We start from the raw sequence: 6183 nt of genomic DNA, 5'->3' as shown, positions 1-6183 counted from the left end.
AGGCTTCCAATTCCTGTCCAATACCATTCGTCCAGGATTAGAGTGGTTAAATATTTGCCCCCTCACGTGCACCTAATATCTTTAAACTGCCATTAGGTCGAACTGCAAGTAGTCTAACTCTCAGAAGCCTATAATCTGGCTCAGTGCGTTGAGAGTCATCTGTTTTTCCAGTGCTGGGGTTTGAAGTGTCAGCTTGAGTTCATGAATGGAAAATATAGATTTTTTCCATGTTAGCTTACAATGCATGATGACTAAATTTGGCAGCAAAAAAAGTCAAAGCAGGTCTGCAGACATAAAAGAAGATACATTTTACAACAGAATGCACACTTTACTACTGTAACTCATTGCATACATAATATATGCAAAGGGAATTACTTAAAGTCAGTCCATGACTTGCAACCTGTGCACGCAGAGGGACTAAAGGTACAAGGAGAGGGCATAATGGGAGCTGCCAGTTTTTGCCCCCCACCTCCTCTTTCCTCAAAGCCCCCCCCCGATGGAAATGATAGACTTGATAGGCCCAGTGGCTGCCAAGATAATGGCTACAGACGAGTAACAGAAAACCCTTGACAGTGTAAACACACAGTCGCTATCCAAACCACCGCTCCCTTTGGGCCGGACCCGCCATTGACTGGCGTAATCTGCTATGTAAATCTGCAGCTTGGGCCTGTCTGGTTGCTGTCTGGGTTCCGTGCACCCGGACAAAAGCGACGGACACCTTGCCCACTGACAAAGGGTCTGGTCCTAATCGGAGTGGACAAGGCTTGCTGATGGAGCCTTTTTGAGCAATTGAACTTGGTCAATGATTCTTAGAGGACCTAATGAAACATAGAGGACAGGCAGTTTGACTCCAACAACGGGGGCCGCACCAAACTGTCCCCCTTTTGCCTGTCAGTCTCAGGACTGAAGTTGTGCCGCGACCCACAATGACCTTTGTGAAAGCATGTCTGCTCCTAGACCTGTGAAGACTCTAATGGTGTTGATCCTGCAGGCCACATAGTAAGTGTTGTAAATGCTGCGCCTTTCATTGTCGCTGTAGAATTCAGTGTTGGTCTTTGAAGGAAAAATTAGTCTGATCTGGCGCCATTCTGTTGTTTTGTTTTCCTCTTGGAGAGTCACGAGAATGGAGAACAGGCCTCGGTGTGTCTCCGGTGCAAACTGTTTGGTATGGAGGACACGCTGTTCTTCTGTGAAACGGTGAGGAAGGAGACTGGGTTCCTTTTAGAAAGCCCCTGGGAATGTGTATGAGAAACCTGTGTGGGCCACAATGGAATCTCCTCAAAGAGACAGAGTACAAGTGGAGCGCTTTCACCACGGGAGAGAGGAACCGGTCTTTGTGATCAGAAATGCCATGGAAAGAGTGTGCATTGTTCACGCCCAGCATATTTTTTTGTTCTTCTGGTCCTGTGATTGACCTACAAGGTCTTAGGCCCATTGACTCCTCTCCAGCTGGCTGCCCAAATTACCCACACAAGTCCAAGACACCAACCTTACTGTGACAAAGCAATACTGCAGTCACAAGCCCACAGCTTGTGCAGGGCATTGCAATCTGCAACACAATGGCAAGTGTGTAAAAGTTTGCATGACACTACACGGACTTTTTCACGCCTACTTTACTTCAAAGCACCATTTTAAATCAGAACTCACCTTACTTCTTTTGCCCTTTTTGCTTTTGCCACAAAATTGTCAAGTGTCATTGCCTAATTTTCCTCTTGACTTTTGCACTGTTTGTCCCACTCGCACTAAGGTAGTTTCTGGCGTTGTTTCCATGGAGGTTGTTTCCATAGAGACCGTTATGCATGCAGACGATAAAGGAACTTTTTAGCTTTTCCTTCATGATACATATCAGAGTAAATATGCAGATAAGTGTGCAGTATGATTGTTCTTTTATTATATAACAACTACACAGCTGTTTGATGAACGCGGAATGATTAAAATGCTCCACCTGCGAGCCAGATAGGAAGACTAACGGTTGAAAATCATGACGGATAACAACAAAATGTTTGTGGCCATGTTGAGGGAGTTGAATATCTCTGGTGCTGAGTTAGAAACAACAGAAGAGAACGAGACAAGTGTATTTAATGAAGATGAGGTAAGTTACGTTAAGTTATAAGGGACACGTTTTGTGCCGACAGGGCGAGAGGCTGAACACTGACGAGTTGACCCAATTAACTTCTGCTAGCATGACAGGTAAAGTTCATGCTAACAGCTATTTTGCTAAGTAACATTAGCATAGTTATGTACCGTCAACATGAACTGGTCAGCCTGTGGTTAGATGTGGCTCTTACCATACTTTAGCCTAACTGAGCCTAGATTGGAGTGGTATCTTTTTTTTTCTCAGGAGTTAAAACATCGAGCAGAAGTTGCCACAAATCAACCTGGAAGCCATAGCTAAAACAAACAAACAAACAAATTATGTAACAAATTAAAAACTAAGAATTTATCACTGACCAGTCATCAGTGTTTGTTATCACTTTGCCCCAGAAACTAAATCAACACAGGTGGGTTTGAAAGTTTTTGCAGACGTGTAGAGTATTCCTCATTTAGTTTTTTCTGAACTGACAACCAATATTAGGTGTTTGTCACAAAAGCACTAATCTATAACAGAGACATCAGTGGACAAGACCAACCTAATTTTCAACTCAATTTCTGACGATAGGCCTCAGATGAGCTCCCTCAGTCATTGCTCGACTATTTTGATGGCTGTGACAGCCGAGCAGTGGCCTACAGAAGGTCCATCTTTGGGGACCTTGAAGGTATGACATCGGGTTGAATAGCCAGCAAATCCTTCAGTTCTTTGAGATATTCAGTTGATAAAACTCTACAACTGTTCCTAGTTTATTTTACATTGATTCTCTCCTCTTCACTATATTTTAACTAGATCTTTAGACTTGAATGAAATCTCAAAACACAGACAGGCCTAGGCCCTATATGGTGTTTTTTTTCCCACCAAGGTAGTGATTCTTTTGCCTTTGTTGTGGATTTCAGACGCGACTGCAGCGCATTGCTCAGGCAACACAAAGGACTTGCCTTCTCATCTTGATAATGACCTGCCGATGTTGGATGAGCAGGTAGTCTCACAGTTTTTTTTTTTTTTTTTTTACCATAAACTGAAAGTCAGGTCGCTCATGTATCAAATTACTGTGCAAAAGCTGTGGCAGCGTGGTAATGTTTTCACTGGTCTGGTACAGGTTACTGATGAAACAGAAAGTGAGAGGAGTTACAGCACTTCCACTGACACCAGCCTTCCTCCTGCACCCACAGAGACAGCAGCACTTTTCACTCACAATGTGTCAGTGTGTCTCAACAATGAAGGTACAGTATATTATTCAGAAAAGCGAACTGAAACCGCCTGGTGCAGCGATGTGGAAAGCAAACTCATCATCCAATTGCATCATGTTACTTTACTGCACAATTAAAAAATACACAATTATAAAATCTCTTTATGATTTGGATACGTTTACTTGAAATTATGTAAATGAAAAAGTAAGATAACTTTGAGCCCCTGCAGCCTCTACTTTAGTTTGACATGAAATCGTCTTCACTATCTGTACAGTATTCTTAGTCTACAAAATGGGATAACAGAGTTTTATGTTAGGTGGTGTTTGGAAGGATTATCATGTTGTTACACAACCTCAGGCAGACATACAGTTGACAGAAATGCGCCATTACTGTGTTCCACTGCATCACTGAGGCTGCACCTGGTTAAAGGGCCTCCCTACTTTTCTGATCACATGCTGAAGCTTCTTGGGTGATGCAAACCTTTGCCCAGTAGAGGTCACTGCCTCCTATTTTATGTTGTCATGCATCTAGCTCAGCATGGTCATGTTGGATTCACCTGATCTCAGTTTACCTACCTTTTCATTTAGAATGTTTGCCCACATTTCTTTCTTTGTTATGTAAATTCATAGCACACATCACAGTAAGTAGTGCCTAACTGATGTAGGTTAATACAGTTGTTTGGCCTTTAAAAAACATAACAGTGACGATTATAATTAAGGATAAAAAATATAATCTTTGAAAGGCCATAATTGTTCAAGGGGTGCCTTCATCGTTTGATTGGGACAACATTTTTACTGCTTAAAGATAATTTTGGAGGCATTTCGTCTTTACTAGATGATATACTGGACTGGACGGTGACAGTAAAGGGGACGGCAGGGGGAGGGGATGGTGGGGGAGTGACCATCTCGAGGGTCATGATCTGGATTTGAACCCACAATCACGCAAATTCATGGTATTCCTCATCACTTGTTGAGTAACCGTGACAGCACAAGGTTCATAACTTTTTGTCCTTGTCACAGATGACACTGAAGGTGATGAATATCTGGAGCATTTGGCAGTGGAAATGAGGGCCCTTGAGAGCTCCCTGGAAGAAGAGGAGGAGAAGAAAAACACAGAATACCAGGTGGAGGGGGAGAAGTGACGGCATGAGGAGAGAGAGGAGGAGGAAGAGCAGAGGAGACTCAGGGAAAGAGACTTTGAGGAGGAGTTGAGGAGGAGGCAGAGAAAATGATACCATTGTGGACTACCTTAAGAAATCGCTTGACATATTGAATCTGACCTACTTACTAATAGAGGAATAGTCCAAATTTTGGAAAAAAAAAAAACTGGCCCATTTGTTAGTTTATCCCCCAACACACATCTAAATCATCCATGTGTCCCTGCGAGATAATTTGCTCTGATACTGCATAATAAATACTTTAGTGTTCACTATGTTGAGTGATTGTGGGTGTCTAGCACGATCCAAAATAAGAAGACTGACCTTTTAGTAATAAAAAAACATTAGTAGGCTTTATTATATGCCTATAGATTCATAAATCTTAAAAATTAGAACGTAATTAACTCAGCATAGCTAATTTAGATTTTTTTTTTTTGTTTGGGAAATATATGTCACGTAATTAACCGTCTTTCCCTTCACTTTGCAGTCACTTTGACCCGTACGCAGTCTCCCATCGCCCTAACTTCATATCAAAAAGAGGGAAAGTAGTCCCTGTACGACAGTTATTTTTATATCATTGGCCCATTTTAAATAGATTTTACCAATCTCTTACATAAACTGGCAGACCTGAAAAACTAAACGTTATTCCCAAGGTGGATATTTTGAACTTCTGTCACCTTCAGGTGGGAAACTATACCTGGAAGAGCAAATATGACCCACATATGTCCTACAGTTGCATACAAGGTTGCACATCATGTCCATGCCAGGAACTGAACAAATGTTTATCATATCACTATAGAAAGAAAAAAGAACTAAATGAAAGAAAATGTTTGACTCTACAGCACCATTGGCTCATATTTTAAGGGAATATAGCTGACTATTTGAGCAGCTAAGCGAGCCAACTTCCCTGCTAACTCATTTGATAACTTTTAGGTGTAGGTTTTTTTTTTTTTGTTTTTTTTTTTTAGTAGTGTAAAAATAATGGGATGGATTTAGAAACTGTTTCCCCCAAGATGATAAATGGAAAATCACCAACAGAGAATAGAAAATGTCAAGCTATCTCTTTAAATCAGCCCACTTCCCTCATAGACTAATGCCTCATATGCTTTCATCATCAAAATAAAATGAAAATGTAAATATCATTACATACATCATTCCCATCTGATAGTTCTGTATCCGGCTTCCTCAGAGAAAGCTTGAGATGACAGAGAGGAGGGCTCAGGAAAAACTTCAATAGGAGCTGTTTCAGCAACAGGTGCACCTGAATTCTGTTGTTCCCTTTTCTTTCAAATATTTGGTGTGCGGTCTCGCATAAAAGGAGCTCTGGGAGTCCCAGGCAAAATGAATAATGAATAAATTCATTATCGTCTTTCAGCTTGGGATCAACACAATAAGAGCATGGATACAAAAAAAAATATTTTGATCCACAGCTGCCTGTACTGAATAATATTTACAACAGAAATATCAAATGGTGGTTTGTGGAGCAAAATCAAACGCAGAGACAAAGCCTAAAGTTGTGGACTTTAAGCCCCAGACTGGTACAGTTTACACGGAGTGGTGATAGCTTCATGTTCCACTTTTACTGAATGGGCCTTGGCTACTTTATAACTGCTTTTTGTATTTACTGCATACTTGCAATTACATGTACAGTGCATTCAGAAAGTATTCAGACCCCCTTCCCTTTTGTTATGTTGCAGCCTGATGCTACAATCATTTTAATTCATTTTTTCTCTCATTTATCTCCA

This window comes from Myripristis murdjan, chromosome 6, assembly GCF_902150065.1.
Source record: "Myripristis murdjan chromosome 6, fMyrMur1.1, whole genome shotgun sequence".
Classification (NCBI taxonomy): Eukaryota; Metazoa; Chordata; class Actinopteri; order Holocentriformes; family Holocentridae; genus Myripristis; species Myripristis murdjan.
Note: the sequence above shows the minus strand (reverse complement) of the source record.